Below are 14,552 nucleotides of genomic sequence, written 5' to 3' on the forward strand. Positions count from 1 at the left end.
TGTTAGGGTTAGGGTTAGGGTTAGCATCAGCCCAAGGATAGTGTTAGGGTTAGGGTTAGCATCAGCCTTAGGATAGTGTTAGGGTAAGGGTTAGGGTTATCATCAGCCCTAGGATAGTGTTAGGGTTAGGGTTAGGGTTAGCATCAGGCCTAGGATAGTGTTAGGGTTAGGGTTAGGGTTAGCATCTGCCCTAGGATAGTGTTAGGGTTAGGGTTAGCATCAGCCCTAGGATAGTGTTAGGGTTAGGGTTAGGGTTAGCACCAGGCCTAGGATAGTGTTAGTGTAAGGGTTAGCATCAGGCCTAGGATAGTGTTAGAGTTAGGGTTAGGGTTAGCATCAGCCCTAGGATAGTGTTAGGGTTAGGGTTAGCATCAGCCCTAGGATAGTGTTAGGGTTAGGGTTAGGGTTAGCTTCAGCCCTAGGATCGTGTTAGGGTTAGGGTTAGCATGAGCCCTAGGATATTGTTAGGGTTAGGGTTAGGGTTAGCTTCAGCCCTAGGATAGTGTTAGGGTTAGGGTTAGCATGAGCCCTAGGATATTGTTAGGGTTAGGGTTAGGGTTAGCACCAGGCCTAGGATAGTGTTAGTTCTAGGGTTAGCATCAGCCTTAGGATAGTGTTAGGGGTAGGGTTAGGGTTAGTATTAGCCGTAGGATAGTGTTAGGGTTAGGGATAGCCTCAGCCCTAGGATAGTGTTAGAGTTAGGGTTAGGGTTAGCATCAGCCCTAAGATAGTGTTAGGGTTAGGGTTAGGGTTATGATTAGCATCAGCCCTAGGATAGTGTTAGGGTTAGGGTTAGGGTTAGCATCAGCCCTAGGATAGTGTTAGGGTTAGGGTTAGCATCAGCCCTAGGATAGTGTTAGGGTTAGGGTTAGGGTGAGCATCAGTCCTAGGATAGTGTTAGGGTTAGGGTTAGCCTCAGCCCTAGGAGAGTTGTAGGGTTAGGGTTAGGGTTAGCATCAGCCCTAGGATAGTGTTAGGGTTAGGGTTAAGGTTAGCATCAGTCCTAGGATAGTGTTAGGGTTAGGGTTAGCATCAGCCCTAGGATAGTGTTAGGGTTAGGGTTAGGGTTAGCACCAGGCCTAGGATAGTGTTAGTGTTAGGGTTAGAATCAGCCTTAGGATAGTGTTAGGGTTAGGTTTAGGGTTAGCATCAGCCGTAGGATAATGTTAGGGTTAGTGTTAGCATCAGCCCTAGGATAGTGTTAGGGTTAGGGTTAGCATCAGCCTTAGGATAGTGTTAGGGGTAGGGTTAGGGTTAGTTTCAGCCGTAGGATAGTGTTATGGTTAGGGTTAGCCTCAGCCCTAGGTTAGTGTTAGAGTTAGGGTTAGGGTTAGCATCAGCCCTAAGATAGTGTTAGGGTTAGGGTTAGGGTTATGATTAGCAATAGCCCTACGATAGTGTTAGGGTTAGGGTTAGGGTTAGCATCAGCCCTAGTATAGTGTTAGGGTTAGGGTTATCATCAGCCCTAGGATAGTGTTAGAGTTAGGGTTAGGGATAGCATCAGCCCTAGGATAGTGTTAGGGTTACGGTTAGTATCAGCCCTAGGATAGTGTTAGGGTTAGGGTTAGGGTTATCACCAGGCCTAGGATAGTGTTACTGTAAGGGTTACCATCAGGCCTAGGATAGTGTTAGAGCTAGGGTTAGGGTTAGCATTAGCACTAGGATAGTGTTAGGGTTAGGTTTGGGTAAGCATCATCCCTAGGATAGTGTTAGGGTTAGGGTTAGCATCAGCCCTAGGATAGTGTTAGGGTTAGGGTTAGGGTTAGCATCAGCCCTAGGATAGTGTTAGGATTAGGGTTAGTCTCAGCCCTAGGAGAGTTGTAGGGTTAGGGTTAGGGTTAGCATCAGCCCTAGGATAGTGTTAGGGTTAGGGTTAACGTTAGCATCAGCCCTAGGATAGTGTTAGGGTTGGGGTTAGCCTCAGCCCTAGGATAGTGTTAGAGTTAGGGTTAGGGTTAGCATCAGCCGTAGGATAGTGTTAGGGTTAGGGTTAGCCTCAGCCCTAGGATAGTGTTAGTGTTAGGGTTAGGGTTAGAATCAGCCCTAGGATAGTGTTTGGGTTAGGGTTTGCCTCAGCCCTAGGAGAGTGTTAGGGTTAGGGATAGGGTTAGCATCAGGCCTAGGATAGTGTTAGGGTTAGAGTTAGCATGAGCCCTAGGATAGAGTTAGGGTTAAGGTTAGTGTTACCATCAGCCCTAGGATAGTGTTAGGGTTAGGGTTAGGGTTAGCATCAGCCCTAGGATAGTGTTAGGGTTAGGGTTAGCCTCAGCCCTAGGAGAGTGTTAGGGTTAGGTTTAGGGTTACCATCAGCCCTAGGATAGTGTTAGGGTTAGGGATATCATCAGCCCTAGGATAGTGTTAGCGTTATGGTTAGGTTTAGCATCAGCCCTAGGGTAGTGTTACGGTAAGGGTTAGGGTTAGCATCAGCCCTAGGATAGTGTTAGGGTTAGGGTTAGGGTTAGCATCAGTCCTAGGATAGCGTTAGGGTTAGGGTTAGGGTTAGCTTCAGCCCTAGGATAGTGTTAGGGTTAGGGTTAGCATCAGCCCTAGGATATTGTTAGGGTTAGGGTTAGCCTCAGCCCTAGGATAGTGTTTGGGTTAGGGTTTGCCTCAGCCCTAGGAGAGTGTTAGGGTTAGGTATAGGGTTAGCATCAGGCCTAGGATAGTGTAAGGGTAGAGTTAGCATCAACCCTAGGATAGAGTTAGGGTTAGGGTTAGGGTTAGCATCAGCCCTAGGATAGTGTTAAGGTTAGGGTTAGGGTTAGCATCAGCCCTAGGATAGTGTTAGGGTTAGGGTTAGCCTCAGCCCTAGTAGAGTGTTAGGGTTAGGTTTAGGGTTACCATCAGCCCTAGGATAGTGTTAGGGTTAGGGATAGCATCAGGCCTAGGATAGTGTTAGGGTTATGGTTAGGTTTAGCATCAGCCCTAGGATAGTGTTAGTGTAAGGGTTAGGGTTAGCATCAGCCCTAGGATAGTGTTAGGGTTAGGGTTAGGGTTAGCATCAGCCCTAGGATAGTGTTAAGGTTAGGGTTAGGGTTAGCTTCAGCCCTAGGATAGTGTTAGGGTTAGCGTTAGCATCAGCCCTAGGATATTGTTAGGGTTAGGGTTAGTGTTAGCACCAGGCCTAGGATAGTGTTAGGGTTAGGGTTAGGGTAAGCATCAGCCCTAGGATAGTGTTAGGGTTAGGGTTAGCATCAGCCCTAGAATAGTGTTAGGGTTAGGGTTAGCATCAGCCCTAGGTTAGTGTTAGGGTTAGGGATAGCCTCAGCCCTAGGATATTGTTAGGGTTACGGTTATGGTTAGCACCAGGCCTAGGATAGTGTTAGGATTAGGGTTAGCATCAGCCTTAGGATAGTGTTACGGTTAGGGTTAGGGTTAGCATCAGCCCTAGGATAGTGTTAGGGTTAGGGTTAGCATCAGCCCTAGGATAGTGTTAGGGTTAGGGTTAGGGTTAGCATCAGCCGAAGGATAGTGTTAGGGTTAGGGTTAGCATCAGCCCTAGGAATGTGTTATGGTTAGGGATAGGGTTATCATCAGCCGTAGGATAGTGTTAGGGTTAGGGTTAGCAACAGCCCTAGGATAGTGTTAGGGTTAGGGTTAGCATCAGCCTTAGGATAGTGTTACGGTTAGGGTTAGGGTTAGCATCAGCCCTAGGATAGTGTTAGGGTTAGGGTTAGCATCAGCCCTAGGATAGTGTTAGGGTTAGGGTTAGGGTTAGCATCAGCCCAAGGATAGTGTTAGTGTTAGGGTTAGCATCAGCCCTAGGATAGTGTTAGGGTTAAGGTTAGGGTTAGCATGAGCCCTAGTATATTGTTAGGGTTAGGGTTATCATCAGCCCTAGGATAATGTTAGGGTTAGGGTTAGGGTTAGCATCAGGCCTAGGATAGTGTTAGGGTTAGGGTTAGGGTTAGCATCAGCCCTAGGATAGTGTTAGGGTTAGGGTTAGTATCAGCCCTAGGATAGTGTTAGGGTTAGGGTTAGCATCAGCCCTAGGAAAGTGTTATGGTTAGGGTTAGGGTTACCATCAGCCGTAGGATAGTGTTAGGGTTAGGGTTAGCATCAGCCCTAGGATAGTGTTAGGGTTAGGGTTAGCATCAGCCTTAGGATAGTGTTACGGTTAGGGTTAGGGTTAGCATCAGCCCTAGGACAGTGTGAGGGTTAGGGTTAGCATCAGCCCTAGGATAGTGTTAGGGTTAGGGTTAGGGTTAGCATCACCCCAAGGATAGTGTTAGGGTTAGGGTTAGCATCAGCCCTAGGAAAGTGTTATGGTTAGGGTTAAGGTTATCTTCAGCCGTAGGATAGTTTTAGGGTTAGGGTTAGCCTCAGCCCTAGGATAGTGTTAGCGTTAGGGTTAGGGTTAGCATCAGCCCTAGGATAGTGTTTGGGTTAGGGTTTGCCTCAGCCCTAGGAGAGTGTTAGGGTTAGGTTTAGGGTTACCATCAGCCCTAGGATAGTGTTAGGGATAGGGATAGCATCAGCCCTAGGATAGTGTTAGGGTTATGGTTAGGTTTAGCATCAGCCCTAGGATAATGTTAGGGTATGGGTTAGGATTAGCATCAGCCCTAGGACAGTGTTAGGGTTAGGGTTAGGGTTAGCATCAGCCCTAGGATAGTGTTAGGGTTAAGGTTAGGGTTAGCATCAGCCCTAGTATAGTGTTAGGTTTAGGGTTATCATCAGCCCTAGGATAGTGTTAGGGTTAGGGTTAGGGTTAGCATCAGGCCTAGGATAGTGTTAGGGTTAGGGTTAGGGTTAGCATCAGCCCTAGGATAGTGTTAGGGTTAGGGTTAGCATCAGCCCTAGGATAGTGTTAGGGTTAGGGTTAGGGTTATCACCAGGCCTAGGATAGTGTTAGTGTAAGGGTTAGCATCAGGCCTAGGATAGTGTTAGAGTTAGGGTTAGGGTTAGAATCAGCCCTAGGATAGTGTTAGGGTTAGGGTTAGCATCAGCCCTAGGATAGTGTTAGGGTGAGGGTTAGCATCAGCCGTATTATAGTGTTAGGGTTAGGGTTAGGGTTAGCATCATCCCTAGGATAGTGTTAGGGTTAGGGTTAAGGTTAGCATCAGCCCTAGGATAGTGTTAGGGTTAGGGTTAGCATCAGCAATAGGATAGTGTTAGGGTTAGGGATAGGGTTAGCACCAGGCCTAGGATAGTGTTAGTGTTAGGGTTAGAATCAGCCTTAGGATAGTGTTAGGGTTAGGTTTAGGGTTAGCATCAGCCCTAGTATAGTGTTAGGGTTAGTGTTAGCATCAGCCCTAGGATAGTGTTAGGGTTAGGGTTAGCCTCAGCCCTAGGAGAGTGTTAGGGTTAGGGTTAGCATCAGCCCTAGGATAGCGTTAGGGTTAGGGTTAGGGTTAGTACCAGGCCTAGGATAGTGTTAGTGTTAGGGTTAGAATCAGCCTTAGGATAGTGTTAGGGTTAGGTTTAGGGATACCATCAGCCCTAGTATAGTGTTAGGGTTAGTGTTAGCATCAGCCCTAGGATAGTGTTAGAGTTAGGGTTAGCCTCAGCCCTAGGAGAGTGTTAGGTTAGGGTTAGCATCAGCCCTAGGATAGTGTTAGGGTTAGGGTTAGGGTTAGCATCAGCCCTAGGATAGTGTTAGGGTTAGGGTTAGTCTCAGCCCTAGGAGACTTGTAGGGTTAGGGTTAGGGTTAGCATCAGCCATAGGATAGTGTTAGGGTTAGGGTTAAGGTTAGCATCAGCCCTAAGATAGTGTTAGGGTTAGGGTTAGCATCAGCCCTAGGATAGTGTTAGGGTTAGTGTTAGAATCAGCCGTAGGATAGTGTTAGGGTTAGGTTTAGGGTTAGCATCAGCCGTAGGATAGTGTTAGGGTTAGGGTTAGCCTCAGCCCTAGGATAGTGTTAGAGTTAGGGTTAGGGTTAGAATCAGCCCTAGGATAGTGTTAGGTTTAGAGTTAGCATCAGCCCTAGGATAGTGTTAGGGTTAGGGTTAGGGTTAGCATCAGCCCTAAGATAGTGTTAGTGTTAGGGTTAGCATCAGCCCTAGGATAGTGTTAGGGTTAGGGTTAGGGTTAGCATCAGGCCTAGGATAGTGTTAGTGTTAGGGTTAGCATCAGCCCTAGGATAGTGTTAGGGTTAGGGTTAGGGTTAGCATCAGCAATAGGATAGTGTTAGGGTTAGGGTTAGCATCAGCCCTAGGATAGTGTTACGGTTAGGGTTAGGGTTAGCATCAGCCCTAGGATAGCGTTAGGGTTAGGGTTAGGGTTAGCACCAGGCCTAGGATAGTGTAAGTGTTAGGGTTAGAATCAGCCTTAGGATAGTGTTAGGGTTAGGTTTAGGGTTAGCATCAGCGGTAGGATAGTGTTAGGGTTAGTGTTAGCATCAGCCGTAGGATAGTGTTAGGGTTAGGGTTAGGGTAAGCATCAGCCCAAGGATAGTGTTAGGGTTAGGGTTAGCCTCAGCCCTAGGAGAGTGTTAGGGTTAGGTTTAGCGTTACCATCAGCCCTAGGATAGTGTTAGGGTTAGGGATAGCATCAGCCCTAGGATAGTGTTAGGGTTATGGTTAGGTTTAGCATCAGCCCTAGGATAGTGTTAGGGTAAGGGTTAGGGTTAGCATCAGCCCTGGGATAGTGTTAGGGTTAGGGTTAGGGTTAGCATCAGCCCTAGGATAGTGTTAGGGTTAGGGTTTGGGTTAGCTTCAGCCTTAGGATAGTGTTAGGGTTAGGGTTAGCATCAGCCCTAGGATATTGTTAGGGTTAGGGTTAGGGTTAGCACCAGGCCCAGGATAGTGTTAGTGTTAGGGTTAGCATTAGCCTTAGGATAGTGTTAGGGGTAGGGTTAGGGTTAGTATCAGCGGTAGGATAGTGTTATGGTTAGGGTTAGCCTCAGCCCTAGGTTAGTGTTAGAGTTAGGGTTAGGGTTAGCATCATCCCTAAGATAGTGTTAGGGTTATGGTTAGGGTTATGATTAGCATCAGCCCTAGGATAGTGTTAGTGTTAGGGTTAGGGTTAGAATCAGCTCTAAGATAGGGTTAGGGTTAGGGTTAGCATCAGCCCTAGGATAGTGTTAGGGTTAAGGTTAGGGTTAGCATCAGCCCTAGTATAGTGTTAGGGTTAGGGTTATCATCAGCCCTAGGATAGTGTTAGGGTTAGGGTTAGGGATAGCATCAGCCCTAGGATAGTGTTAGGGTTAGGGTTAGTATCAGCCCTAGGATAGTGTTAGGGTTAGGGTTAGGGTTATCACCAGGCCTAGGATAGTGTTAGTGTAAGGGTTAGCATCAGGCCTAGGATAGTGTTAGAGTTAGGGTTAGGGTTAGCATCAGCCCTAGGATAGTGTTACGGTTGGGTTAGCATCATCACTAGGATAGTGTTAGTTTTAGGTTTGGGTAAGCATCATCCCTAGGATAGTGTTAGGGTTAGGGTTAGCATCAGCCCTAGGATAGTGTTAGGGTTAGGGTTAGGGTTAGCATCAGCCCTAGGACAGTGTTAGGGTTAGGGTTAAGGTAAGCATCAGCCCTAGGTTTGTGTTAGGGTTAGGGTTAGCATCAGCCCTAGGATAGTGTTAGGGTTAGGGTTAGGGTTAGCACTAGGCCTAGGATAGTGTTAGGGTTAGGGTTTGCCTCAGCCCTAGGAGAGTGTTAGGGTTAGGGTTAGCATCAGCCCTAGGATAGTGTTAGGGTTAGGGTTAGGGTTAGCATGAGCCCTAGGATAGTGTTAGGATTAGGGTTAGTCTCAGCCCTAGGAGAGTTGTAGGGTTAGGGTTAGGGTTAGCATCAGCCCTAGGATACTGTTAGGGTTAGGGTTAAGGTTAGCATCAGCCCTAGGATAGTGTTAGGGTTAGGGTTAGCATCAGCCCTAGGATAGTGTTAGGTTTGGGGTTAGCCTCAGCCCTAGGATAGTGTTAGAGTTAGGGTTAGGGTTAGCATCAGCCGTAGGATAGTGTTAGGGTTAGGGTTAGCCTCAGCCCTAGGATAGTGTTAGTGTTATGGTTAGGGTTAGAATCAGCCCTAGGATAGTGTTTGGGTTAGGGTTTGCCTCAGCCCTAAGAGAGTGTTAGGGTTAGGGATAGGGTTAGCATCAGGCCTAGGATAGTGTTAGGGTTAGAGTTAGCATGAGCCCTAGGATAGAGTTAGGTTTAAGGTTAGTGTTACCATCAGCCCTAGGATAGTGTTAGGGTTAGGGTTAGGGATAGCATCAGCCCTAGGATAGTGTTAGGGTTAGGGTTAGCCTCAGCCCTAGGAGAGTGTTAGGGTTAGGTTTAGGGTTACCATCAGCCCTAGGATAGTGTTAGGGTTAGGGTTAGCAGCAGCCCTAGGATATTGTTAGGGTTAGGGTTAGGGTTAGCACCAGGCCCAGGATAGTGTTAGTGTTAGGGTTAGCATCAGCCTTAGGACAGTATTAGGGGTAGGGTTAGGGTTAGTATTAGCCGTAGGATAGTGTTATGGTTAGGGTTAGCCTCAGCCCTAGGTTAGTGTTAGAGTTTTGTTTAGGGTTAGCAACAGCCCTAAGATAGTGTTAGGGTTAGGGTTAGGGTTATGATTAGCATCAGCCCTAGGATAGTGTTAGTGTTAGGGTCAGGGTTAGCATCAGCCCAAGGATAGTGTTAGTGTTAGGGTTAGCATCAGCCCTAGGATAGTGTTAGGGTTAAGGTTAGGGTTAGCATCAGCCCTAGTATATTGTTAGGGTTAGGGTTATCATCAGCCCTAGCATAGTGTTAGGGTTAGGGTTAGGGTTAGCATCAGGCCTAGGATAGTGTTAGGGTTAGGGTTAGGGTTAGCATCAGCCCTAGGATAGTGTTAGGGTTAGGGTTAGTATCAGCCCTAGGATAGTGTTAGGGTTAGGGTTAGCATCAGCCCTAGGAAAGTGTTATGGTTAGGGTTAGGGTTATCATCAGCCGCAGGATAGTGTTAGGGTTAGGGTTTGCATCAGCCCTAGGATAGTGTTAGGGTTAGGGTTAGGGTTAGCATCAGCCCAAGCATAGTGTTAGGGTTAGGTTTAGCATCAGCCCTAGGAAAGTGTTATGGTTAGGGTTAGGGTTATCATCAGCCGTAGGATAGTTTTAGGGTTAGGGTTAGCCTCAGCCCTAGGATAGTGTTAGCGTTAGGGTTAGGGTTAGCATCAGCCCTAGGATAGTGTTTGGGTTAGGGTTTGCCTCAGCCCTAGGAGAGTGTTAGGGTTAGGGATAGGGTTAGCATCAGGCCTAGGATAGTGTAAGGGTAGAGTTAGCATCAGCCCTAGGATAGGGTTAGGGTTAGCATCAGCCCTAGGATAGTGTTAGGGTTAGGGTTAGGGTTAGCATCAGCCCTAGGATAGTGTTAGGGTTAGGGTTAACCTCAGCCGTAGGAGAGTGTTAGGGTTAGGTTTAGGGTTACCATCAGCCCTAGGATAGTGTTAGGGTTAGGGATAGCATCAGCCCTAGGATAGTGTTAGGGTTATGGTTAGGTTTAGCATCAGCCCTAGGATAGTGTTAGGGTAAGGGTTAGGATTAGAATCAGTCCTAGGACAGTGTTAGGGTTAGGGTTAGGGTTAGCATCAGCCCTAGGATAGTGTTAGGGTTAAGGTTAGGGTTAGCATCAGCCCTAGTATAGTGTTAGGGTTAGGGTTATCATCAGCCCTAGGATAGTGTTAGGGTTAGGGTTAGGTTTAGCATCAGGCCTAGGATAGTGTTAGGGTTAGGGTTAGGGTTATCATGAGCCCTAGGATAGTGTTAGGGTTAGGGTTAGCATCAGCCCTAGGATAGTGTTAGGGTTAGGGTTAGGGTTATCACCAGGCCTAGGTTAGTGTTAGTGTAAGGGTTAGCATCAGGCCTAGGATAGTGTTAGAGTTAGGGTTAGGGTTAGAATCAGCCCTAGGATAGTGTTAGGGTTAGGGTTAGCATCAGCCCTAGGATAGTGTTAGGGTTAGGTTTGGGTAAGCATCAGCCCTAGGATAGTGTTAGGGTGAGGGATAGCATCAGCCCTATTATAGTGTTAGGGTTAGGGTTAGGGTTAGCATCATCCCTAGGATAGTGTTAGGGTTAGGGTTAAGGTTAGCATCAGCCCTAGGATAGTGTTAGGGTTAGGGTTAGCATCAGCAATAGGATAGTGTTAGGGTTAGGGATAGGGTTAGCACCAGGCCTAGGATAGTGTTAGTGTTAGGGTTAGAATCAGCCTTAGGATAGTGTTAGGGTTAGGTTTAGGGTTAGCATCAGCCCTAGTATAGTGTTAGGGTTAGTGTTAGCATCAGCCCTAGGATAGTGTTAGGGTTAGGGTTAGCCTCAGCCCTAGGAGAGTGTTAGGGTTAGGGTTAGCATCAGCCCTAGGATAGTGTTAGGGTTAGGGTTAGGGTTAGCATCAGCCCTAGGATAGTGTTAGGGTTAGGGTTAGTCTCAGCCCTAGGAGACTTGTAGGGTTAGGGTTAGGGTTAGCATCAGCCCTAGGATAGTGTTACGGTTAGGGTTAAGGTTAGCATCAGCCCTAGGATAGTGTTAGGGTTAGCGTTAGCATCAGCCCTAGGATAGTGTTAGGGTTAGGGTTAGAATCAGCCGTAGGATAGTGTTAGGGTAAGGTTTAGGGTTAGCATCAGCCGTAGGATAGTGTTAGGTTTAGGGTTAGCCTCAGCCCTAGGATAGTGTGAGAGTTAGGGTTAGGGTTAGCATCAGCCCTAGGATAGTGTTATGGTTAGAGTTAGCATCAGCCCTAGGATAGTGTTAGGGTTAGGTTTAGGGTTAGCATCAGCCCTAGGATAGTGTTAGTGTTAGGGTTAGCATCAGCCCTAGGATAGTGTTAGGGTTATGGTTAGGGTTAGCATCAGGCCTAGGATAGTGTTAGTGTTAGGGTTAGCATCAGCCCTAGGATAGTGTTAGGGTTAGGGTTAGGGTTAGCATCAGCCCTAGGATAGTGTTACGGTTAGGGTTAGGGTTAGCATCAGCCCTAGGATAGTGTTAGGGTTAGGGTTAGGGTTAGCACCAGGCCTAGGAGAGTGTTAGTGTTAGGGTTAGAATCAGCCTTAGGATAGTGTTAGGGTTAGGTTTAGGGTTAGCATCAGCCGTAGGATATTGTTAGGGTTAGTGTTAGCATCAGCCCTAGGATAGTGTTAGAGTTTGGTTTAGGGTTAGCATCAGCCCTAAGATAGTGTTAGGGTTAGGGTTAGGGTTATGATTAGCATCAGCCCTAGGATAGTGTTAGGGTTAGGGTCAGGGTTAGCATCAGCCCAAGGATAGTGTTAGTGTTAGGGTTAGCATCAGCCCTAGGATAGTGTTAGGGTTAAGGTTAGGGTTAGCATGAGCCCTAGTATATTGTTAGGGTTAGGGTTATCATCAGCCCTAGGATAATGTTAGGGTTAGGGTTAGGGTTAGCATCAGGCCTAGGATAGTGTTAGGGTTAGGGTTAGGGTTAGCATCAGCCCTAGGATAGTGTTAGGGTTAGGGTTAGTATCAGCCCTAGGATAGTGTTAGGGTTAGGGTTAGCATCAGCCCTAGGAAAGTGTTATGGTTAGGGTTAGGGTTACCATCAGCCGTAGGATAGTGTTAGGGTTAGGGTTAGCATCAGCCCTAGGATAGTGTTAGGGTTAGGGTTAGCATCAGCCTTAGGATAGTGTTACGGTTATGGTTAGGGTTAGCATCAGCCCTAGGACAGTGTGAGGGTTAGGGTTAGCATCAGGCCTAGGATAGTGTTAGGGTTAGGGTTAGGGTTAGCATCAGCCCTAGGATAGTGTTAGGGTTAGGGTTAGTATCAGCCCTAGGATAGTGTTAGGGTTAGGGTTAGCATCAGCCCTAGGAAAGTGTTATGGTTAGGGTTAGGGTTATCATCAGCCGTAGGATAGTGTTAGGGTTAGGGTTAGCATCAGCCCTAGGATAGTGTTAGGGTTAGGGTTAGCATCAGCCTTAGGATAATGTTACGGTTAGGGTTAGGGTTAGCATCAGCCCTAGGACAGTGTTAGGGTTAGGGTTAGCATCAGCCCTAGGATAGTGTTAGGGTTAGGGTTAGGGTTAGCATCAGCCCAAGCATAGTGTTAGGGTTAGGTTTAGCATCAGCCCTAGGAAAGTGTTATGGTTAGGGTTAGGGTTATCATCAGCCGTAGGATAGTTTTAGGGTTAGGGTTAGCCTCAGCCCTAGGATAGTGTTAGCGTTAGGGTTAGGGTTAGCATCAGCCCTAGGATAGTGTTTGGGTTAGGGTTTGCCTCAGCCCTAGGAGATTGTTAGGGTTAGGGATAGGGTTAGCATCAGGCCTAGGATAGTGTAAGGGTAGAGTTAGCATCAGCCCTAGGATAGGGTTAGGGTTAGCATCAGCCCTAGGATAGTGTTAGGGTTAGGGTTAGGGTTAGCATCAGCCCTAGGATAGTGTTAGGGTTAGGGTTAGCCTCAGCCCTAGGAGAGTGTTAGGGTTAGGTTTAGGGTTACCATCAGCCCTAGGATAGTGTTAGGGTTAGGGATAGCATCAGCCCTAGGATAGTGTTAGGGTTATGGTTAGGTTTAGCATCAGCCCTAGGATAGTGTTAGGGTAAGGGTTAGGATTAGAATCAGTCCTAGGACAGTGTTAGGGTTAGGGTTAGGGTTAGCATCAGCCCTAGGATAGTGTTAGGGTTAAGGTTAGGGTTAGCATCAGCCCTAGTATAGTCTTAGGGTTAGGGTTATCATCAGCCCTAGGATAGTGTTAGGGTTAGGGTTAGGTTTAGCATCAGGCCTAGGATAGTGTTAGGGTTAGGGTTAGGGTTATCATGAGCCCTAGGATAGTGTTAGGGTTAGGGTTAGCATCAGCCCTAGGATAGTGTTAGGGTTAGGGTTAGGGTTTCACCAGGCCTAGGATAGTGTTAGTGTAAGGGTTAGCATCAGGCCTAGGATAGTGTTAGAGTTAGGGTTAGGGTTAGAATCAGCCCTAGGATAGTGTTAGGGTTAGGGTTAGCATCAGCCCTAGGATAGTGTTAGGGTTAGGTTTGGGTAAGCATCAGCCCTAGGATAGTGTTAGGGTGAGGGATAGCATCAGCCCTATTATAGTGTTAGGGTTAGGATTAGGGTTAGCATCATCCCTAGGATAGTGTTAGGGTTAGGGTTAAGGTTAGCATCAGCCCTAGGATAGTGTTAGGGTTAGGGTTAGCATCAGCAATAGGATAGTGTTAGGGTTAGGGATAGGGTTAGCACCAGGCCTAGGATAGTGTTAGTGTTAGGGTTAGAATCAGCCTTAGGATAGTGTTAGGGTTAGGTTTAGGGTTAGCATCAGCCCTAGTATAGTGTTAGGGTTAGTGTTAGCATCAGCCCTAGGATAGTGTTAGGGTTAGGGTTAGCCTCAGCCCTAGGAGAGTGTTAGGGTTAGGGTTAGCATCAGCCCTAGGATAGTGTTAGGGTTAGGGTTAGGGTTAGCATCAGCCCTAGGATAGTGTTAGGGTTAGGGTTAGTCTCAGCCCTAGGAGACTTGTAGGGTTAGGGTTAGGGTTAGCATCAGCCCTAGGATAGTGTTACGGTTAGGGTTAAGGTTAGCATCAGCCCTAGGATAGTGTTAGGGTTAGCGTTAGCATCAGCCCTAGGATAGTGTTAGGGTTAGGGTTAGAATCAGCCGTAGGATAGTGTTAGGGTAAGGTTTAGGGTTAGCATCAGCCGTAGGATAGTGTTAGGTTTAGGGTTAGCCTCAGCCCTAGGATAGTGTGAGAGTTAGGGTTAGGGTTAGCATCAGCCCTAGGATAGTGTTATGGTTAGAGTTAGCATCAGCCCTAGGATAGTGTTAGGGTTAGGTTTAGGGTTAGCATCAGCCCTAGGATAGTGTTAGTGTTAGGGTTAGCATCAGCCCTAGGATAGTGTTAGGGTTATGGTTAGGGTTAGCATCAGGCCTAGGATAGTGTTAGTGTTAGGGTTAGCATCAGCCCTAGGATAGTGTTAGGGTCAGGGTTAGGGTTAGCATCAGCCCTAGGATAGTGTTACGGTTAGGGTTAGGGTTAGCATCAGCCCTAGGATAGTGTTAGGGTTAGGGTTAGGGTTAGCACCAGGCCTAGGACAGTGTTAGTGTTAGGGTTAGAATCAGCCTTAGGATAGTGTTAGGGTTAGGTTTAGGGTTAGCATCAGCCGTAGGATATTGTTAGGGTTAGTGTTAGCATCAGCCCTAGGATAGTGTTAGAGTTTGGTTTAGGGTTAGCATCAGCCCTAAGATAGTGTTAGGGTTAGGGTTAGGGTTATGATTAGCATCAGCCCTAGGATAGTGTTAGGGTTAGGTCAGGGTTAGCATCAGCCCAAGGATAGTGTTAGTGTTAGGGTTAGCATCAGCCCTAGGATAGTGTTAGGGTTAAGGTTAGGGTTAGCATGAGCCCTAGTATATTGTTAGGGTTAGGGTTATCATCAGCCCTAGGATAATGTTAGGGTTAGGGTTAGGGTTAGCATCAGGCCTAGGATAGTGTTAGGGTTAGGGTTAGGGTTAGCATCAGCCCTAGGATAGTGTTAGGGTTAGGGTTAGTATCAGCCCTAGGATAGTGTTAGGGTTAGGGTTAGCATCAGCCCTAGGAAAGTGTTATGGTTAGGGTTAGGGTTACCATCAGCCGTAGGATAGTGTTAGGGTTAGGGTTAGCATCAGCCCTAGGATAGTGTTAGGGTTAGGGTTAGCATCAGCCTTAGGATAGTGTTACGGTTATGGT

The sequence above is a fragment of the Lemur catta genome, chromosome 7 (assembly GCF_020740605.2).
Source record: "Lemur catta isolate mLemCat1 chromosome 7, mLemCat1.pri, whole genome shotgun sequence".
Classification (NCBI taxonomy): domain Eukaryota; kingdom Metazoa; phylum Chordata; class Mammalia; order Primates; family Lemuridae; genus Lemur; species Lemur catta.